The following is a 23,193-nucleotide window of genomic DNA, read 5'->3' on the forward strand; positions in this document are numbered from 1 at the left end:
TTCTAGTTTTGTTACCTAAGTGACTGTATCCAAAGTGGATGGCTTCTTCAGCAATAGAGACTTACTTCCACCTCTGGGGTAAGGAAGGGTCATAGTATCAGCCTAGAATATTTTAATAGTCACTTGGACAACCCTACCCAACACCTGGAAAGAGGTCTTCTCATGCCTGGTGTCTACGTTTGTTAGCCTGTGACTCTTAGAAGAAGGACTGTTTGAACAAATGTGACATTTTTATTTAAACTGTTTATGTATATGTATTATAGATATTTTAGGTAGATAGGTAATAGCATGATTGCTTAAAACTTTTTCAGATATTGTTATTATTATTATTTTACCCTTCTTCATTCTTTTTTCTGTACTTATTTCCTGCTACACTTCCTGATTAGAGCATCAATGCTATTCCAATTTCCCCCTTCAAATCACTTGTAAACTGCCATTCCTTCTTTATTGTTACTCCCCAACCTATTCCATAATCATTCTTTTTACCCGCCCCCCCAGCTTCTGCAGTGACTCTAGGTTATATATTCATGTGTGAAGATTTAAAGTTAGAAACCTTAAAAATGAAAGAATATGTGACATTTGTCTTTCTGGGTCTGGATTACCTCATTCAATATGACCTTTAGTGGTTTCATTTTTTTATCTGCTAGGTTCATGATTTAACTTTTTTCTTACAGCTGATTAGTATTCCATAATATATATGTATCACATTTTTATTATCCATTTGTCAGATGAAAGAAATTTAGATTGTTTCCATTCCTTAGCTATGAGCATCTGTGGAGTAGAATGTTGACCCCATTGGGCATATGCAGGGGAGTGGAAGAGCTGAGTCATATGGTTTATATTTATTTTTAGCAGTTTGATAATTCTCTATACTAATTTCCAGAGTGGTTGGACCAGTTTGAAATCCTACTAAAAGTGAATTAGGGATACTGTTTCACTCACATTCAGCATTTGTTGGTGGTCATTTTATTGAACTTTACCTTTCTGATTGGAGTAAGATGAAATCTCAGAGATATTTTTTTCATTTGCATCTAGTGTCTTTATCTCTTTATTCAGAGGTTTCAAGTTTTCATTGTAAACTTCCTTCATCCTCTTGGTCAGTTTTATTTCTGGATTTCGTTTCTTTGAGGTTATTGTGAATGGAAGTATGTGTATGATCTCTTTACCTCTGTGTTGGCTGTTGGTATATAGAAAAGTTACTGATTAATATATGTTGCTTCTGTATCCTGACACACTGTTGAATTCATTACTTGGGGGATCGCTTATTTATAATAACATGTCATTTATGAATAAGAAAATTTTTCCTATTTATATTCCCTTAATTTTTTTTTCTAATAACATTGTTCCAGCTCCAAGCACAATATTGAAAGAAAGTGGATAGTAAACAACCCTGTTTCATTCCTGGTCTGTGTGGAATTACTTCCAGTTCTTCTCCATTTATAATGATATAGGTTGTGGATTTTTTTATATATTTCATTATTATGTTGAGCTAGGTTCCCCTAGTCCTTCTCTTTGTTGCAATTTTATCATGAAGAGAGTTTAGATTTTGTCAAAGATTTCTTCCAAATCTATTGAGTTAATCATATGTTTTTTGTCATTAAGTCCATTTACATGGCTTATTATACATAGTGACTTGTGTTTGTTGAACCATTCCTACATTTCAAAAACAAAGCTACATTTGTCTTGGTGAATAATATTTATATGTATGTCTGCATGTGGTTTGCAACTATTTTATTGAAATTAAATTTATCTATGTTCATTCAGGATATTAGCAAAAATTTTCTTTGCTTCTCTTTTGCTGCTTCCCTTGTTTGAGTATTAGAATAATCTAGAATTCAAAGAAAGATTTAGAAATCAGGTTTCTGTTTATCCCTTTATTTATGAATAGTTTAAAATGAATAGATATAGAGATTTTTGTTGGATTATTGCATTTTTTCAATTCCATCTCCATTTTGACTTGAGTCCCCTTAAATGTTTCTATTTCATTAATTCCGTTTTAAAACTCTGCATTGTCTTTATCATTTCCATCACACTTACATCTTTGTTTTCTTGAATACCACTCGGGCATTTATTCTTTGTAAGTTATTTCTTTAAGTTCATTGAACTGTTTTCTTTGTGTCTTCTTTAAACTCCTTGACTTCCTTTGTAGAATTTATTATTGTCCTTTTGAATTCTATATATTGCATTTCAGCTTGGTATGGTAATTCCCACTGACAAACATTTCTATAGGTCTGATGGGTTTTAAGGGTGAGATACTGCCTTAATCTTGTGTAATATTCATTCTTTTCTTTTTGTGTCATGAAACCTTGGCATCTGGGTTTCTTTTGTTAGTACTGTGCCTAATAAAAATAGAGCAGGTTAAAAGAGAAAAGAAGACTTAAGGATGGAGAGGTTGGCTATGAGTTAGGTAGAATTAAAGTGCATGGTCACAGAGGACTGGGATCATGTGCAGGATGTAAATCCTGGTCCAAGACAAAAGTTTGGGGGTAGATCTGGGCTTTGTGGAGGATGTGTGGAGAAGAGAATCAGTTGACCTCACCTGGATAGAATGAGGAGAAGGCTAAGCAGGATCTGGGTAAATAGAGAGTTTAGATATGGCATGAGAGAGGCCTGTGGGTTTTGGAGAGATGTTGAAGTTCTTAGCAGAAGCCTAATAGTTTGTTTATAGCAGTGTTAAGCAGAGGTGATCAGACTTGATGGAATCACTAGATATGGATTCTGAACTAGATCTTGGGTGTTGGGGAGAGCATGTGGAAGGAAGGATCAGATTTACACAGCTAGACCCTATAGAATGTTCAGGATCTGGCTGGCGGGAGATGTTGGATAGAGGATCTAGAAATTATTATTAAACAGATAAATTGTGTTGTAAAATAGGTTACTTATATATAAATCTGGAGTTCATAGAATAGGTGCTTCTTGAATTTTTAGAAACTGTGTATAAGGATATGACATACTTCAAGTATGTGTTCTTCTCCTTTTCTTCTTATTACTTTTGTTAATATTGAGGCTCATTATGATATTTATGTATATGTATCATCATATTTTATTATCAAATTTCTTCTTTACCCTCATCTTCTCTTGTATACTATTCTTGCTGGTACTTAAATCATGTAAATCATTCGGTTATCCGCATTCATTTTATTTTCAGAGAATAATACTGTAAAGTCATGTTTTTCCTCTTCATAGCTAAATTACAGCCCCAAAATCCCAGCTTTTTCTGTAAGGAACACATTACCCTTAAAAATCCTGCCATAGATAGTTTAATAATTCTTTTGTTTCACAAGAATAGTGACATATAGCCGGGCGATGGTGGCGCACGCCTTTAATCCCTGCACTCTTGAGGCAGAGGCAGGTGGATCTCTGTGAATTTGAGACCAGCCTGGTCTACAGAGCTAGTTCCAGGACAGGCTCCAAAGCCACAGAGAAACCCTGTCTCGAAAAACCAAAAAAAAAAAAAAAAAAAAAAAAAGAAAAGAAAAAGAATAGTGACATATTCACCTTATTTTAAGTAATGGAAAATTCTAAGAACTTGTAGAGATGTAAAACAACATAATATCTTTGCTTCAAGTGGCTCAAATTCTAGACCTAATTAGCTGTTGCTTTTTTTTTTGCCAAGATCTCATAGAAATATGTTCTGGTGAAAGATTTCTGGCTGCCTTTCTACAAAGGAGGCAGATGATAAGAAACCTTCAAAGAAAATCCTAGCTATGAAAAATTCATCACTAAAATGACATATTTATTGGAATAGACATTTTATGTATTAATCATCTGTGTCATTATACCAATTTCTGTACATGTGTATCACTTATCATCTGTTCTTTGACTTCATCTTTCTTTGTATTTTCTTTTAATTATATTTAATATAGACTTTAAATATGGCTCAGGTGCTTTGATCTGGTTATTAACCTTTCTAATTTGAAGTTCTCTTAAGAATTTTCTCTAATAACCCTCCTAGTTTCTTATCATCTCTGTCTTTAGAATTAGGTAATTATATCCAGTGATACTATTTCATCTAAAAGTTTTTCTTAATTTGAGTGTTTTATCATATTTTAAGGTAGCTTTTTAAATTTTTTTTGGCATTTGTTATTTTATTTAAGGGGATTTATTTTTTTAAGACAGCACCGTATATTGCAACAGATAACTTCTAAGTTATTTAATGGCTCAAACATGGTATAAGTTTCTTTAATATTGCTCAAACATGCAATATAAGTGATATCCCTCAAGTGATGTTGGTGGAGATCACTCATTTGTTTCCCAGCCACTCTGACTTGAAATAATCATGCAGAAACTATAGTATTTGCAATATTGTTTGGCCAATAATTTAAGCATTTTTCTGGCTAACTCTTATATCTTAAATTAACCCATTTCTATTCTATTTTATGTTTTATCAAAAAGGCTGTGGTCTACTGGCAAGGTTCTAACTGGCAGCTTGCATCTTTCTCCTCTAGTGGCTACATGGTGTCTCACTGACTCCTCCTACTTTCTCCCAACATTCAGTTTAGTATTTCTGCCTAGCTCTATTCTGCCCTATCACAGGCCAAAGCAACTTCTTTATTCATTAATCAATGAAAGCAACACATATAGAGAAGGACTTCCCACACCAAAATGATCATTTATACCCAAAATTCTTTTTATTTAGATCTTCCAGATTCAGTTCATAATTTTCTAAGTTATTGTGATAATCTCAACAAACCCAGTGGAAAGAATATATTACCAAGAGGGTTGGATGCAGTATAAACCACTTGCATACACATTGTTGTAGGGGGAGAGCAGCCTTCTGAACACAATGAACTGAGAAATGAACTTGAATGTGCACTCAGGAAGAAGGAATGAACTTTGATGGGTAGCTGTCTACATTTTTCCATACAGCTTAACTTTGTGTTTCTAAAGGGTGTTAAAATAATTGCATAGTTTTGTGAACAATGTGATTTGTTTTAGATCTCACAGATGTTTCAAACATTTAATTTGAAAATGTTTGAAAAGTTTTTTTTTTTTTTATTTTTCAGATTGCCTGGCAATAGTTGCATCAAATTGCTGTTTTACAAGAAAGTTATTTTTGGTAACAATAAAAACACTAATTTCCACAGCACCAATTTAATGGTAAAAGTAAAATGCTGTGGATCCTGAGTGGCTGCAGTGGGCAGCAGGCCATGAGACCAAGCCACAGGTCCCTGAGCAGAGGCATGATGTGGGATTGTCATATATCAATCTGTTGATTTCATTGGTTAAGCAATAAAGAAACTGCTTGGCCCTGAAAGGTTAAAACATAGGTGGGAGGAGTAAACAGAACAGAATGCTGGGAGGAAAAGGAAGTGAGCTCAGAGACACCATGCTCCCCTCTCCCAGGCAGGCACACGTGATGAAGCTCTGACCCAGGATGGACATTGGCTAGAATCTTCCTGGTAAGCGCACCTAACAGTGCTACACAGATGATTAGAAATGGGCTAAATTAATATGTGAGAATTAGCCTAGAAGAGGCTAGATAGAAATGGGCCAAGCAGTGTTTAAAAGAATACAGTGTCTGTGTAATTATTTTGAGCAAAACTAGCCGGGTGGCGGGACACAGCCCCACCACTCCAATTACAACAGAGGCAGGAAGCAGACCCCAGAGCAATCAGTTCCAGGCAGGGATGGCACACAAGACCTTGCTTCAGGTCTCCATAGGTGGCTGGTCGCGGGCAGCAGGCAAGAGACAGATGCAGAGTGAGGTTGGATATTTATTTAGTGGGTTATGCAAGAGAAGGGAGAGAAGGAGAGCAGAGAGAGAGGGGAAGGGAAGAGAGAGAATGAGAAGGGAGAGACAGAAGCTGCCTCTTTGAGAGGGAGAAAGAAAAGAAAAAGACTCAGCCTGAAAGCAGGAAGGAAGATCTGCCTGCCTCAGCTGACAGGGGAGAGAGTGGGCATGCCTTGTCTCTTAAAGAGACAGGGCAATCCATTACACACACTTTGAAGGCACTTTGCAGTGATAAAACCCTTACTACAATCAGTTCAATCTCAGAAGTTAAGTATCAATATAATTACTCCAAGTGTTTTTGTATGTTTTGTCATTCAGAATTATATAATTGCTCCTTAACGAATGAAATTTTAGAGAATTAATAAGTGTGACTGTTAAAAGATAGCTATTGAAGCATCATTTATGATATCAAAAAACTGAAAATTATACAAAAAGTAGTATGTTTAATGTTATATGGTAACTAAAATAAAATGTACAGAAATGCTCGTGAGATCAGTAGGATACAGATTGCAAACATATTAAAGCAAACAATCGAAATGTTAGAAACCCTGTACAAATGTTAAACAGTGCTTATGGTTGAATGGTAAAATGTCTGTCTTTTTGATTTAGTTATATATTTTATAAAATCTCTTATTTAATTATATAAAAAATCAATCATTGGGGGTACTCCTTAAATCATGTCATTAAAAAAGAGTCAGGTAAGACTATGCTTCCTTTGAGTCTATTATCTACCAAACTTTTTTGTTGTTAATTAGCCTTTCTTTTTATTTTTTATTATTTATTTATTTATTAAAGATTTCTGCCTCCTTCCTGCCACCACCTCCCATTTCCCTCCTCCTCCCCCAATCAAGTCCCCCTCCCTCATCAGCCCAAAGAGCAATCAGGGTTCCCTGCCCTGTGGGAAGTCCAAGGACCACCCACCTCCATCCAGGACTAGTATGGTGAGCATCCAAACTGCCTAGGCTCCCACAAAGTTTGTATGTGCAGTACGATAAAAAAAAAACCCATTGTCATTGTTTTTGAGTTCTCAGTAGTCCTCATTGTCCGCTATGTTCATCCAGTCCAGTTTTATCCCGTGCTGTTTCAGACCCGGGGCAGCTGGCCTTGGTGAGTTCCCAATAGAATATCCCCATTGTCTCAGTGTGTGGGTGCATCTCTTTCTTTCATTTAGTTGAAGGTTTCTTATTAGTTCTACTTCTATGAGTGGTCAAGATCAAAATAAAATTAGTTGGAGCAAGGAGGGACATTTCTACAGTATTACATTTAAACAGAGAAATAAACAATCTCGGAGTCCCTACTGTGGTTAGAGGTTGGCAGCATAGGATGAGAATTGAACAGAAGTAGAAGTATCATTAGAAACAACACAGGCTTCCCCAAACTGGATGCTTTGAAGAGAAACTTGGTCCCCTTCAACTGAAAAAATAAACTCAGAAGAACAAAAGTAAATTTCAAATGTCCAGAACTGGCAGGGAATGCAAGGAGGGTGATGTTCTGAGGAGTTGGAGAGTCATTTGACAATTAGGATGAATTGAAGTCTCTACCTCTACTGGGTTCTCCTCAGTCCCTCCATTCTAGCATGAAGTGGATAACCTGTGCTATCCAAGAGCTGATCTGGCACTTGTAGATGCTCCAGACTGGAGGTGAATCACAATGGTTTGCCCTCTAAGGAGATGACAGCACTGTCACTTAGTTTTTATATGCCAGTGTGCTGTGGTTCTTGACCTCCTCATAGAACTATGCTTATAATTCATAATTGATCACTGTCAGTTTCTTCTTGAAAGAATCCTTGGAACTAGCAAAAATAATTTTGTTCTTAAAGGGTTCACTCTCAGGGTCCCAGAAAATGAACCCCATGTCCTCCTTCTTGCTCTTCTTGGCCTCATAGGCTGTATAGTGGAGAGCATAGTGGCAGTCCTTGTCTGTCTGTATCTTGAAAAAGATCGTGCAGAGTTGTTCACAGTTTCCCCCATGACTTCTTTCATGGTATCCTTGCCCTTCTCTGGGATGCTGTTCTTTTCTTCCTTCTGGCAGACAAGCACTACCTATTTGCTTTCTTTACTTTTTGTGTCATTAAGTTCTTGCACACCTTTATGACACTGAACACCTGGATGATAACATCAGACATAACAATATCAGAGACCATGTTTCAATAAATGAGAGACAGAAACCCCCAATATTAGAAAATCTGTGATAAATACTCAATATTTTATGACATTATATTAGATAATCTGTCACATTGGGATTTCATTCAATAAATTTTGTTTAAAAGGTTTAGCACTCTGTACTCTAAAATTTTCCTCAATGAAAATGCATTTCTTGAGTAATTACAAAAAGTGTCTAAATCTTCAATACATTAAAATATTCCATTATATGATGGCCCTTAGCACAGTGAACCCTAAATGATGCTGACAAATGGGACTAGGTATTTATTTGCATAGACATTAATTGCAGATGCCTTTCAAGTTGTCCTCATTCATTCTATCCAGCAACTGGATGCAACCATAGACATATTAGCCTTTCACAAAAACAAAAACTTTAAATGAGGTAATTTCTGGCTTCATCTGCAGAGATTTTAGGTTGACATCTACCTGCAAAATTAATAACTCCATGCATTACATACTCCCAAGACCAGACCTTCCTACCACTATGAGTCTAACCAATGTCATACTCTATAAATATAAAACAGAGACCTTACAGTATATGTAATACATACAATGAGGCCAATCTAATCTGAAAAACAATCAGGAGAAATCAGAAGCATTTTATAGAGCTGACACAATTTAACAGTTGTTAGGAATCAATTTTATGCAGTTCTGATATTTTCCTAGGGTAAGACTTCATTATAGCTTGCATTGAATATTGCTCCAATCTTCAAAAAATCTCCAAAAGATCTCTATACTCCATTTTTTCATGTCTCATATACTCTTTTCCCCCAGAATGTTCTCTGTAGAACATTCACCGAGCTTATGAATGGATTCCTCTTTTAATTATTTTTAATTTTTATTTTAATTTTTCATTCATTTTACATATCAACTATCATTCCCCCTTCCTCCCCTCTTTCTGCTTTCCCCACCTTTTCTAACCCCCCCCCCCCATTGTACTTAGAGAAGGTAATGTCTTCCACGGGTGTCAAAAAAGCCTGACATATCAAGTTAAGGCAGGACCAAGCCCTTCTCCCCTGCATCAAGGCTGAGAAAGATATCCCAATATGTTCTCATTCTCCATTCCCTCTTCTCTTTCCCACTCCCACTCCTAGTTTACTCAGGAGATATTATTTATTTTCTCTTCCTAAGGCAATCCATGTGTGTCCCTTTTAGGGTCCTCCTTGTTACCTAACTTTTCTCAGGCTGTGGATTGTAGCCTGGTTATCCTTTGTTTTATATTTAATATCTACTTATGAGATATCTATCATCAACTAGTTAAGCAGTTATTAGATATACTAGAATGAATAAATAAGCAAATGTGCTAATGACCAAATCTTTTATTTCCCCATTTTTGTATATGATACCATTGAAGAACACAGAAGAGGAATCCTTCGTCATGGACATTGAGCAATGCAGTGACAAATATAAAAGTAGAACCTAGGATTCCTGCTTCTCAGGCTGTTGTCTTAATTATGCACTATTTTACCTTCTGTTCCTAGAATGGCCATAGAAACACTTGTCAAGTAAAAGAAGACACCTGCCGTACCCATAGCACCTACAAAGCACCTAGGAAGAGAGTTACAAGTCTTCCTTAGTTTCATGAGTTTTATCTGGAGAGTCTAACTTTTTCCACTCCTGTAATTTAAAAGTAGCACTTTCAGCAAAGTCATAATGAGTTCTCTTTTATTTAGTATATCATATCTGCAATGGCAAATTTCTATGCTAAATCTTTACATGTGATATTTAATTTAATTTTATCAACTTTAAAATGTAAATGTCACTGCATTTCTCATTTTTGAAAATGAGATAATAAACCCATAAGTGAAATGACATACTACAATTAATACATTAAAAAGACACAAAGCTAGAATTTTATATTAGATCTCACTCCACAATGTGTGATAGAATTCTCAATAGAAAGCCTTTTATTTCTATCCTTTTCCCCATCTCTGAGTTATTTAAATATCTTTATCATGTCCTTAGACAAACACACACCCACACATCACACCACACACACACCAGATGCTTAGAAGACAGGAACTAGGAAAATGAGAAATAATAACACTATTTACATTTGCTCCTTACAACAAAAAATGATAGAGACAACTTTAGAGTTTAAAATTAAATTTTATTTTCCTATTAAACAAAACCAACTAAAAATACGCGTTTACATGGGTTACCTGAAAAGCAAAAACTTTCTAAGTATCAAATTCTTTGATATTATTGCAATGCCATGGTATCACAGAAATCACATGAGTGATTTTTCTGCACCTTTCTTTAGTTCTTTTACCTAATTGAATGCTGCATAGATAAATCAAGGTAAAGGGTAAATGCTTTCACATAAGAATATGAGACATTTGTGTTCAAAGAAGTGTAATGCAGGCAATGTTGTTCAGTGGTAAAGTGGGAAAACATGAAAACTGCAAAGAACACAAACATTGGTTTGTATCTGACACGGAATATGTTTGATTTTTCAAAGCCATCATTCTCTTTTCTGTGGGTACTATATTCTTCCAATAATGTACCTACTGGAATAAGAAATTGTGTGTTGGGGGCATGTGGGAATCTTTGTAGTCCAAAGATAGTAAAAACTGGATCACAGTATTAAAGCTCCCAATAATTTATTGTATGTCTTTATGTATTCAACTTTCCCCAGTAAGCCTTTCACCTACTCAAGCTGAACTAGATGATCTGATTTTTCAACTATTTCTGATTGCTGATATAGCAAATTGTCACAGATAAAGTGACTTAAAACAAAATAAAGCAAAAAAAAAAAAGTTGTTTTTCAGTTTATAAACTATATGTGTGGTGTAGGAGGTCCTTTTTTCTATGTGTTGCTTGTATTGGTTAATAAATAAAGAAACTGCCTTGGCCTGATAGGGGCAGAACCTAGATAGGCAGAGAAGACAGAATTGAATTCTGGGAGGAAGAAAGCAGAGTAAGAGTCAGATGCCATGGATCTGCCAGAGACAGACTTGCCAAATCTTTCCCAGAAAGCAACTGCCATGTGGCAATACACATATTAAGAGAAATGGGTTAAACTGAGATGTTAGAGTTAGCCAATAAGAAGTTAGAGCTAATGGACCAAGTAGTGTTTAAATTAATACAGTTTCTATGTGGTTATTTCAGGTGTAAGCTAGCTGGGCAGCTGGGACGAACAAACAGCTGGCTCCTGTGACAATATGTGTGACTTGAATCACATAGCAACCAAATTAAGGTGTTTACCTTCTAGAGATGCTAAGAGAAGATTCAGCTTCTTTGCTTGTTCTGACTTCAAGAAGTCATCTGTATTTCTTAACTCATATTATTCTCTTCCTTACATCTTCAAATACAAATAGAATAGTGGGGTTTCGTAATTTATACACTGAAATCTGGACACTTGTGTTTAAAGTAGTACCGCCCAAGAAGTCATGAATAAACATATCAATTAATTATTCACTTCCAAATCCAACTCCTCTTAGATGTATCTTCTTGGCTTTTCACACAACTTTGTATCCTTTTTTATTCATATATCATGTACAGTTTGGGCTAGAAATATATTCTTGGATATGTGATGTTCCAATGAAACATGGTCATCTTGCTAGGGGCTACATTCATTTTTTTTTTATTTTTAACTTTCGTTTACTTTCTCTTTGTGTCTTTTACACGAAGAGAAAAAAGGGGGGAAAGGAAGAAGGTGGAAATCTCATCATAGGAGCTGCAGTGCATCACAGTGAGTCACATAGGAAACCCTTTTGTCCATACATTTTTACATGTAACAGTTAATCCAAATAATCATTCCTCTGTTTTGAGGCCCCTGGTCTCTATTATACCATTGATGTTGGACTCCTTTTGGGTCTCTTCCTGAGCATCCTGTTGCTGCCCTATGTTGTGGAGATCCTACAACCCTCGGTCCACAGGACCAATCCACAGTAAAGGCAAGCAAATGGAAGTAAAAGAGTCCTTGAGAAGGCAAAATGAAAAGATACAGATCCAAAGACCCACTCATTCATAAACTCAGGAATCTCATAAAACACAAAATGGCAAGTAGTAATATTTATATAAATGACTTATATGATAAAAGTATGATAGGGTCATAGACATAAAAAAGAGATTAAAATTAAAAATTAAAAAGACAAAAACACTGATGTGACATTATGAGACAAGGAACCTCCAAACTTGGCATGAGTTCATTTTCTGTTGGCCTTCTAATGCTGGGCATATGCCTACCCTTAAAAGTAGTTGGTTTCCCCAGTGAGACTATCTTGAAGAAAACTGATAATTAATTTACAACTGGTAATCAATTTGAGATAGTATCTGTATTAGGTATGCTGGTGTGTGCCCTCTTCTTTCAGCTCTAGAACATCTGATACAGATCTGGGCAGACCCGGGGCAGGCCCTGGGTATGCTGCTTCCGTCTCTGCAAGTTCATATGTGTATTGGTCTTGTTGGTTTAAAGACTTCCTTAGAGTCTACCATCCCCTCAGGCTTTATACCTTTTCAGCCTTTTCCTACTTAGGGTTCCATGAAGCATGAGGGAAGGAATTTGGTGGAAATATCAATTTGGCATTCTAGGTCTGAGGTCTGTCACTCCCCGTATATTGTCTGGCTGTAAGTCTCTATATTTGTTGCCATCTGATGCAGGAGGAAGCTTCTCTGATGATAGCTAAACAAGGCACTGATCTCTGATTATAGCAGAATATCATTAGCTATAATAATTATTATATATATTAAATATATAGTAATTATATTAAATAAGTATAATAACAAATATAATATTATATTATATTCATTTTATTGCTACAATTTTTATAAAAGTACTATTTGGTTTTACCCTAGGTTCTTGGGCTATCTATTGTCAGATTCTTGGTCACCTATACAAATTTGGCTATGAGTTGCATCATTTGGATTGGGTCTTAAGTCAAATCAGGTATTGGTTAGTTACTCCCACAAGATTTGAGCCACCAGTGCATAAGCATATTTTGCACAAAGTACACCACTGTAGATCAAATGATCTGTATCTAGTCTTGTGTTTATGTTTCTCTTTTAGTAGCCTTCAAAGTGCCTTGTGATAACAAAAATGCTACTCCATAGATCTGACACCTCGAAGTGGGTACTTGTTTCATCTCTACATGTACAATTAATTGTGTAGTTGTTTTTTTTTTTTTTTTTTTTTTTTAGCAATGGGGCCTTGCTGTCAAATTGTGGGGAGCAATCTATATAGTCTTGACAACAACCTGGGTTGTTTGGGGGATTTCCATGGAATACCTTTGGCCAACAGCTCAATTAATTACAAACCATTCCAGGCACTGTAAACTTAATTTGGTGACAAGAGATGTTTAGTTGGGGCTCTGTCTCCACTACTCTTTGGTGATTACATTTAGATTGCCAGAAGGTCCTGGACAGATGTTTTACAGGCACAAAGGGACCATGGGTGCCCACCCAGACTATTATACCCAACAAAACTTTCAATCAACATAGATGAAGAAGACAAGATATTTCACGGCAAAACCAGATTTAAACAATACTTAACCATAAATCCAGCCCTGAAGAAAGAACTAGAAGGAAAACTAGAACCCAAGGAACTCAGTTAAATCTATGAAAATGCACGCAAAAGTTAATCTCACAACAGCAAACACAAAGAAGGGAAACAAACACACTATCATCACCACCACCAAAAACAAACAAAAAAAAATAACAGAAATTTAGCAATCACTGGTCAATAACATATCTTAATATCAATGGATTCAGTTTACCAATAAAAAACAGAGATTAACAAAATGTATACAAAAACAAGATCCATTCTTTTGATGCATACAAGAAACATAGCTCAGTTTCAAAGACAGACATTACCTCAGAGTAAAGGGTTTGGAAAATATTTTCTAATCAAATGTTCCTAATAAGTAAACCAATGAAGTTATACTTATAGCTAACAAAATTGACTTCAAACTAAAATCAATCAAAAGAGATGAGGAAGGATATTTCATATTCATTAAAGGAAAAATCCATGAAGATGGAGTCTCAGTCCTGAACATTTATGCCCCAAATACAAGATTGCCCACATGTGTTATATATATATATATATATATATATATATATATATATATATATATTACAAAAGGCTAAATCACACATCATCCTCACACACTAATAGTGGGAGATTTCAACACCCCACTCTTACCAAATGACAGGTTGGCCAGATATAAACTTAACAGAGAAACAAGGGAACTAACAGATGTTATGACTCAAATGCAAGTAATAGACATCTATAGAACATTCCACCCAAACACTCACACACACAAATTGCCTTCTTCTCAGTACCTCATGAAATCTCCTGTAAAACTGACCACATACTCAGTCATAAGACAAATCTCAACAGATACAAAAAAACGTTGGAAGACCTCTTGTATCTTATCACACCATCAGGGGTTAAAGTTAGAGTTCAACAATGACACAAACTCCAGAAATTCTACAAACTCTTGAAAACTGAATAATTCTCAACTGAACCACGAGAAGAAATAAAGAAATCAAAGACAAACTAGAGTTAAATGAAAATGAATCCAAACCATACCAAACTTACAGGACACAATGGAAACAGTGCTAAGAGGAAAGTTCATAGCATTAAGTGACTACATAAAGAACCTGGGGAAATCTCACAAAAGTGACTTAACAGCCCAACCAGAAAACTCTAGAGCAAAAAATAAACAAACTCACCCAGGAGGATTACATGGCAGGAAATAATCAACTCAGGGCTGAAATCAATAAAATTGAAACCAAGAGAACAATACAAAGAATTGTGAAACAGGGAGTTGGCTCTTTGAGAAAATTAGCAAGATAGAAAAGTTCTTATCCAAACTAACCAAAAGGCAGAGAAAGACTACCCAAATTAACAAAATCAGAAACAAGAAAGGGGACATAATAATTTACTCTGAGGAAATCTAGAGAACCATTAGGTCATGCTTTAAACACCTGTACTCCAGAGAAGTGGAAAATCTAAAGGAAATTGACAACTTTCTTGTTAAGCACCACATATGAAAATTAAACCAGGAGCAGATAAACAATTTAAACAGAACCATAAACCCTAAGGAAATAAAAACAGTCATTAAAGTTCCCCCAAATAAAAACTAATTTTACAGGGCCAGATGGGTTCAGTGTAGAATTCTATCAGGTTTTCCAAGAAGAGCTAATATCAATACTTCTCAAATTGTTCCCCACAAAAGAAACAGAAGAAATGATGCCAAAATCATTGTATGGGTCCACACTTACCCTAATACCCAAAACAAATATTCAACAAAGAGAATTACGTACCAATCTTCCTCATGAACATTGATGCAAAAATACTCAACAAAGTACTGGCAAAATGAATCCAAGAATACATCAAAAAAATAAAAAGAATCTACCATGATCAAGTAGGCTTCATCCCAGAGATGCAGGGATGCTTCAACATAAGAAAATTTATCAATGTAATCTACCATATAAACAAACTGAAAGGAAAAAATACACATGGTCATCTCATTAGAGGTGGAAAAAGTCCTTTGTCAAAGTCTGACATGTCTTCATGATAAAAGTTCTGGAGAAAACAGGGAATCAAGAAAATAACTAAATGTGCCTCTTCTGTGTAACTAAAGTCTGCACCAGCTGAAGGTGCATGCGATTTGGTGATGAGATCCCAGAAAGGCAACGTGGCTCACTCCAGGCCTCAGACTCACCAGAATATGTTCACCTTCAAAAATGACAAGTTCGATAAGAGTTTTCAGACCAAGAAAATTAATGCAAAACTTCATGATGGAGTATATTAGTGCTCCAAAGAAGTTCTCGAGTGGTGTGTAAAATACAGCAAATACAAATCTCTGTCAAAGCCTAAGAAGTGTGTTAAATGTTTACAGAAGACAGTAAAGGACTTACCACATAATATGTAGACCATGTGCCTGTGAACTTGAAGTTTGCTCAAAATGTAAGAAAGAAGACATTGCTATTCCGTTTAATAAAGAACCAGAAAATTTAGCAAATACTGAAAATCAAGGTTCTAACTGTAAACAAAGTTGCAAAGGGACGGAAGACAGTGACGAGGATTTAGATGCTGACACTGAATCAGATGAGGAGGATAGGACTCTTAGGTAGCCTGAAAGCACCGTGTCAGCTGCAGAGGGCTTGGCAGACACAGAGACATCCAATATGGGACTCAGAAAAAGGCTGTCCAAAATAGGCAGAGCTGACACATGAGCAATATAAATTATTTATAACATTTGAAAAACAGAAACTTTCAGGTTTTCACAATAAAACTTGAGCTGCATATACAGAATATGTATGGAAACTTCCTGTGGCCTGTTGTACAATCTATGGAAATTGTTTTGAAAAGCATATTATTTAGTGTCAAACTATCCAGTGTTGAGAATTGCTGATTGTACAGAACTACCTCATGGAAAATTAAGATGATTAACTCATAGAGAGTACATTTTTGTAACCTGACCTCACATGTGTAACTTCCTTAGCAAAAGTCCCCTTATATCTTACAAAGCAAAACCATTTATTTTTATACACAAGCACACATATAAAATTATGTGTAGTGATTTTCCTTTGAAAATATTTTTATATATGTCATCCCATGGTTTTTACCTTTTCCAGTTTGGAAATACATACTAAGAAAAAATGTGTGGACTATATAATTAATAACTGGAAAGGAAACTAACCTTCATACTCGATGGAGATACTCGCAGTGTCAGACGCTCCGATAATGCTCTTCCATGTAAGCTATTATATTGCTCTGAATTACTTTGCTGCCAGTGGTTCTACTTATGGGCAATGTAGGTTAGCTTTGTGTGATTGCTGAAGTGTGTGTCCTTATGCTTAAAAACCTGAAGCTATTGAAAGGTGGTGAGGCAGTACAATGAACTTTTCCACACTGTACATCAATTCCCAATTTTAATGTTTTATTTTGTTTTCTTTGTGTCTTAATCTCCACACACACACATATATATGACATGTATTTATGTGCATATATGTGTGTATATATTTTCTGAACCATTGAAATAAATATGAAACCCTGTTTTTTAAAAAAAAAATAGAAAATGCCTAAATGTAATAAAGGCAATATACAACAAGCCTACAGCCAACATCAAATTAAATGGAGAGAAACGCAAAGCAAATCCACTAAGAAGACGAGGCTATCCACTTTCTCCATATCTATTCAATATAGTTCTTGGGGTTCTACCTAGAGCAATAAGTCAACAAAAGGAAATCAAGAAGATACATTGAAAAGGAAGGAGCTAAACTTTCACTTTTTGTAGATGATATGATATTGTACAAAATTGACCCCAAAATTTCTGCTAGGGAAATCTTACAGTTGATAAACACCTTCAGTAATGTGACTGGGAACAAGATTAACTAAAAAAAAAAAATCAGTAGTCCTCCTATATGCAAATGACAAATGGGCTGAGAATGAAATCAGAGAAACAGCACCCTTTATAATAGCCACAAATAATATAAAATATCTTGGGGTAACTCTAATCAAACAAGTGAAAGATCTATATGACATGGATTTTAAATCATTAAAGAAAGAAATTAAAGAAGAGGTCAGAAAATGGAGAGATCTTCCAAGCTCATGAATACGTAGGATTAACATAGTAAAAATGGCAATCTTACCAATAGCAATCTACAGATTCATTGGAATCCCCATCAAAATCCCAACAAAATACTTCACAAACCTTGAAAGAACAATACTCAATTTCATACAGAAAAAAAAAAAAACAGGATCACTAAAACAATCCTATATAATAACGGAACGTCTAGAGGTATCACCTGTTTTTATTACTATACCTATAGTAGAGCTAAACTATATACCTGACTTTTGATGAAGAAGCCAAAAATACACAGAGGAAAAAAGAAAGCATCTTTAACAAATGATGCTGGAGTAACTGGATGACAGCATATAGAAGAAGGCAAATAAATCCCTATGTACTGTTCTGCACAAAACTCAATTTCAAGGGGATCAAAGACCCCAGCATAAATCCAGCGTGAGTATGGGAGATCTTTCTTGTTTCTTATAACTCTTTTCAGTTTCTTTCTTTAGTAGCTTAATGTTTTCATCATACAAGCCTTTTATGTGCTGGGTTAGACTTACGACAAGACATTTTGGTGCAATATTATTAAAGGTATTGTTTCTCTAATTTCTTCCTAAGCCTGTTTGTCATTTGAACAAAGGAGAGTTTCTGACTTCTATGAGTTAATTTTGTACTCTACAATGTTGTCGAAACTGGTTATTAGTTGTAGGAGGTGGAACTTAGAGGGTCACTTATGTACACAGTCATAAAATTTGTAAATACAGATACTTTAATTTTTGGTTTCCTGTTTGTATCCCTTTGATCTTCTTCAGTTGTCTTATTGTTCTAGGTTAGACTTCAGCACTATATTGAATAGATACAGAGAAAGTGGATGGTGTTGTTATGTTCCTGATTTTAATAGAAATTTTTTTTTTTTTTTGGTTTTTTGAGACAGGGTTTCTCTGTGGTTTTGGAGCCTGTCCTGGAACTAGCTCTTGTAGACCAGGCTGGTCTTGAAATCACAGAGATCTGCCTGCCTCTGCCTTCTAAGTGCTGGGATTAAAGGCATGCGCCACCACCACCCAGCCTTAATAGAAACGTTTTAAATTTCTCTGTACGAAGGTTGATGTTGGCTGTTGGCTTGCTGTAAATATTCTTCTGTTAAAGCACATGCCTCATATCTGTACTCTCTCCAGGACTTTTATCATGAACAGTCATTAATTTTAGGGAAGTCTTTTTCTCCCTTTAATGATATGACTGTTTGGTTTTTACATGAATGTTTGATGCCTGTTTTTATTGTGAATTACATTTATTCCTTTGTATATATTGAACTGCTCTTGTATCCCATGGATAAATTGTATTTGATAATGGTGGATGATCTTTGTGATATATTTCTATTAGATATTCTAATTTTGAGGAATACATGTTTTTATGCATATCTTTGGGATTCTCTGCATTTCTTCACTGACTGTTTTGCCCCAACTTTTTCTCATGTCCAATTTTCTTAATTTGCATCTTCTCTCTGTGTCTTTTAGTTAGTTTTGTTAAGGGTTTGTCAGTCTCAGTGGTCTTCAAAAACATGACCCTTTGTTGAACTGATTCTTTGAATTTTTCTTTATGTCTACTTTATTGTTTTCATCACTGAGATTGGCTATTTCTTGATGTTTACTACTTTAGGGTAAAATTTCTTCTTTTTGTTCTATAGCTTTCAGATACACTGTTAAGTTTCTATTATGGCATCTCTCTACTTTTTATAGGTAGGCACTAGTCTTATTTATAAATGTGCCTCTTACAACAGCCTTCATTGTGTCCTACATGTCTTATATGTTATATTTTGTTTTTATTAAATTTTTAAAAATCTTTGTTTTCCAATTTTGTAGTAAGTCATTTTTCATTCAGGTTTGAGTTGTTCCATTTCCATTTGCTTAAAGCATGATTAATAAAACCTCTGAGACAAAAATTGGGGATCAACTTAAAGATCCAAAAAGCAAAGCAGCTGGAACTCTGAAACACAGCTTGCTCCAATGCTGTGGGGACTTAAGAGCCAGCCATCAGGTAGTTCCCTGCACCCGGCTCCCCCAAATACAAACCCATCCAGCCTACTAGCCACACCCAACCCAAAACTCGCCTATCCACCTATAACCTCAGTGGAACTATGAAACACTGTTTGCTCCAATACTGCAGGGCCTTAAAAGGTGAGTGAACAGCCATTTGGAGGGACGCCCCACTCTCTAGGTTCTCGTCAGTGGGACAAAGCCACAGGACCACCCCCGAAATCCCTCAGCTTTTCTAGCCAGCCAGCATGGAGTTTCCTGTGGCTAGTATCCCTCAAATCCCAAACCCATCCACTTGACTCCCCAAGCTACTAGTCACATATCACCTAAAAGCTGAGAGCTTGTTATAATACTGAGGGGACCAAGAGCTTGCTACAACACTGAGGGAACAAGAGAGAACACCAAGAGAACAAGCCAGGAGAGAAGACAGAGAGAGCAGGCATATAGAGACCTCAGAGAATTTCTGAGTAAGTATTGATAGTATATAACAGACCAAGAAAAACTCCCAAACACACAGACAGCCACAGAAGTCACTTCAAAGATGAACCAAGACACAAAGACACTGCAAGCCTCATTTGAATGAAGAAATTCAAGAATTCCTCCAAGAACCTAAAAAGTAACATGGTAACACCAGAACCCAGCAGTCACACAACAGGAAGACTAAATCATCCTAACCCAGAAGAAGCAAAAGAAAATGACTTTAAATGTAACTTAATAAAAATGATGGAAACTTTTAAGGGGGAAAGGAAAAAAGTCCCTTATAGAACCCAAGGAAACCAAGAAAAACAATCAAACAGGTGAAGGAAACAGTTCAAAATTTGAAGACTGAAATAGAGGTAATAAAGAAAACACAAACTGAGGGAATTCTGTATATGGAAAATCTGGGTAAATGAGGAGGAGCTACAGAAACAAGTATAACCAACAGAATACAAGAGATAGAAGAAAGAATCTCAGGCACTGAAAATACCATAGAGTAAATAGATTCATTGGTCAAAGAAAACATTTAATCCAACAAATTTTTAACACAAAACATCTAGGAAATCTGGGACAGCATGAAAAGACCAAACCAAAGAATAATAGGGGTAGAAGAGGGAGAAGAACTCCAGCTCGAAGGCACAGAAAATATATTCAGCAAAATCATAGAAGAATACTTTCCCAACCTAAAAAAGGATATCCCTATAAAGGTACAAGAAGCTTAAAAAACACCAAATTGACCAGATCAAAAAAAAAAAAAAAATCCCCTTGCCATAAAATAATCAAAGCATAAAACATACAGAATAAAGAAAGAATATTAAGAGCTGCAAAGGAAAAAGGGCAAGTAACATATAAAGATAGATCTATCATAATTACAACCGAGCCTTTGTTTGCGAGCTACCCAAGCAGCACGGAGTTCCAATCTGGGCACCCGGAGAGCCATCATTGGGGTGAGTGAGTGCGGCGGCAGCCGGGAACAGGGAACTCAGACGTTCCTCATCCCTCCTACACTTCCTGGTCATCCTGCAGGGGCTATACTGCCCGATACCTCCTCTCTCTTCCTATCCCACCTAGCTTACATCCAGAACCCGCCACCCCCTGTCTCCCACCCGCCCTCCCCTCTTTGGTGGCATAGCATCTCCCAGCTCAGCCTGCTCGGGCACTGGGGCCGAACCCGAATTGGGAGGGCAAACGAGAGGTTAGTAGTTCCTTTGTCTCCATAGCCTGCATGCAGCAAGCAGGGTGGGCCATTTGTTTGTGAGCTACCCAAAACAGCCCGGAGATCCGATCTGGACACCAATAGAACCATCACTGGGGAGTGACATCACTGGGAAGGTACATCAGTGGGCAAGAAGACCTGATCCTGTATAAGAAGATCCATAGGGGAGCATTCGAAGGAAGAGATGGGCAGGTGCCAATGCAAAAATTCACCCAACATCTGAAAAACAACATGAAAACACCAGAATCCAGCGACCTCACAACAGGAGGACATGAACACCTTAATAAAGAAGAAGTAGAAAAAACTGACTTTATGAAAGTGATAGAGGCCCGTAAACAGCATATAAAAAAATGCCCTTATAGAAATGGATGAGAAGTATAACAGAAAGTTTCAGGGATTGAGTAAATCAGTGAATGATGCCCTAGGAAACCAAGGAAAAACAATCAAGCAGATAATGGAAACAGTTCAAGACTTGAAAAGTGAAATGGAGGCAAAGAAGAAAACACAAACAGAGGGCTGGCTGGACATGGAAAATCTAGGTAAACAAATAGAGACTACAGAAACAAGCATAACCAGCAGAATACAAGAGTTAGAAGAAAGAATCTCAGATTCTGAGGATACCATAGAGAAAATAAACACACTGATCAAAGAAAACAGCAAGTCCAACAAACTCTCATGACAAAACATTCAGGAAATATGGGACACAATAAAAAGACCAAACCAAAGAATAATTGGAGTAGAAGAAGGAGAAGAAGTGCAGCTCAATGGTCCAGAAAATATACTTAATAAAATTATAGAAGAAAACTTTCCCAACCTGAAGAAAGATGTACCTATGAAGGTTCAAGAAAAATACAGAACACCGAATAGGCTGGATCAAAAAAAAAAAAAACACCCCCTCGCCATATAATAATAAAAACACAAAGCATACAGAATAAAGAAATAACGTTAAGAGCCACAAAGGAAATAGGCCAAGTTACTTATAAAGGTAAACCTATCAGACTTACACCTGACTTCTCTATGGAAACCGGAAAGCCAGAAGGTCCTGGATAGATGTACTGCAAAAATTAAGAGACCATGGATGCAAGCCCAGACTACTGTACCCAGCCAAGCTTTAGTTCACTATAAATGAAGAAAACAAAATTTTCCAGGATAAAAACAAATTTAAACAATACATAGCCACAAATCCAGCCTTACAGAAAATAATCGAAGGAAAATCACTAACCAAGGAGTCCAACAATGACCACAATAACTCAGACATCTAGAGACCCTTCACCAGCGCAACTCAAAGAAGGGAAACACACAAACCCGACTACTAAAAAAGTGACCGGAGTTAACAACCACTGGTCATTAATATCACTTAATGTCAATGGGCTCAACTCACCTATAAAAAGGCACAGGCTAAGAGACTGGATACGAAAACAGGATCCAACAATCTGCTGTTTACAAGAAACACACCTCTACTACAAAGACAGGCACCTACTCAGAGTAAAGGGCTGGGAAAAGGCTTATCAAGCAAATGGACCTAAGAAACAAGCAGGTGTGGCCATACTAATCTCTAACAAAGTTGACTTCAAACTTAAATCAATCAGAAGAGATGGAGAGGGACATTTTATACTCATAACAGGAACAATTCATCAGGATGAAGTCTCAATCCTGAATATCTACGCCCCTAATATAAAAGCACCCACTTATGTAAAAGCAGTATTACTAAAAATCAAGGCAGATATCAAACGACACACACTAGAAGTAGGAGACTTCAATACACCTCTCTCAGCAATGGACAGGTCAATCAGACAGAAACCTAATAGAGAAGTAAGAGAAATACTGGAGGTAATGAAGCAAATGGACTTAACAGACATCTATAGAACATTCCACCCAAATAGGAAAGAATATACCTTCTTCTCTGCAGCTCATGGAACCTTCTCGAAAATCGACCACATAGTCGGTAACAAAGCAAACATCCACAGTTACAAAAAAATATTAGTAACCACCTGTGTCTTATCAGATCACCATGGATTAAAGTTAGAATTCAACAATAATGCTACCCCCA

At 36.2% G+C, this 23,193-nt stretch overlaps 1 protein-coding gene and 1 pseudogene across 2 annotated transcripts in view; one reads left to right on the forward strand and one right to left on the reverse strand.

Moving 5' to 3' along the window:
* LOC121445592 (androgen receptor-like) overlaps window positions 1-23,193 on the reverse strand; it is a 110,242-nt gene that overhangs the window by 18,276 nt on the left and 68,773 nt on the right. The gene's annotated exons all lie outside the window — the stretch shown is intronic.
* On the forward strand, window positions 15,519-15,978 carry LOC121445591 (annotated as a pseudogene).

Source organism: Microtus oregoni, unplaced genomic scaffold (genome assembly GCF_018167655.1).
Source record: "Microtus oregoni isolate MIOR12 unplaced genomic scaffold, Mior012 000218F_ref0000313, whole genome shotgun sequence".
Lineage (NCBI taxonomy): Eukaryota > Metazoa > Chordata > Mammalia > Rodentia > Cricetidae > Microtus > Microtus oregoni.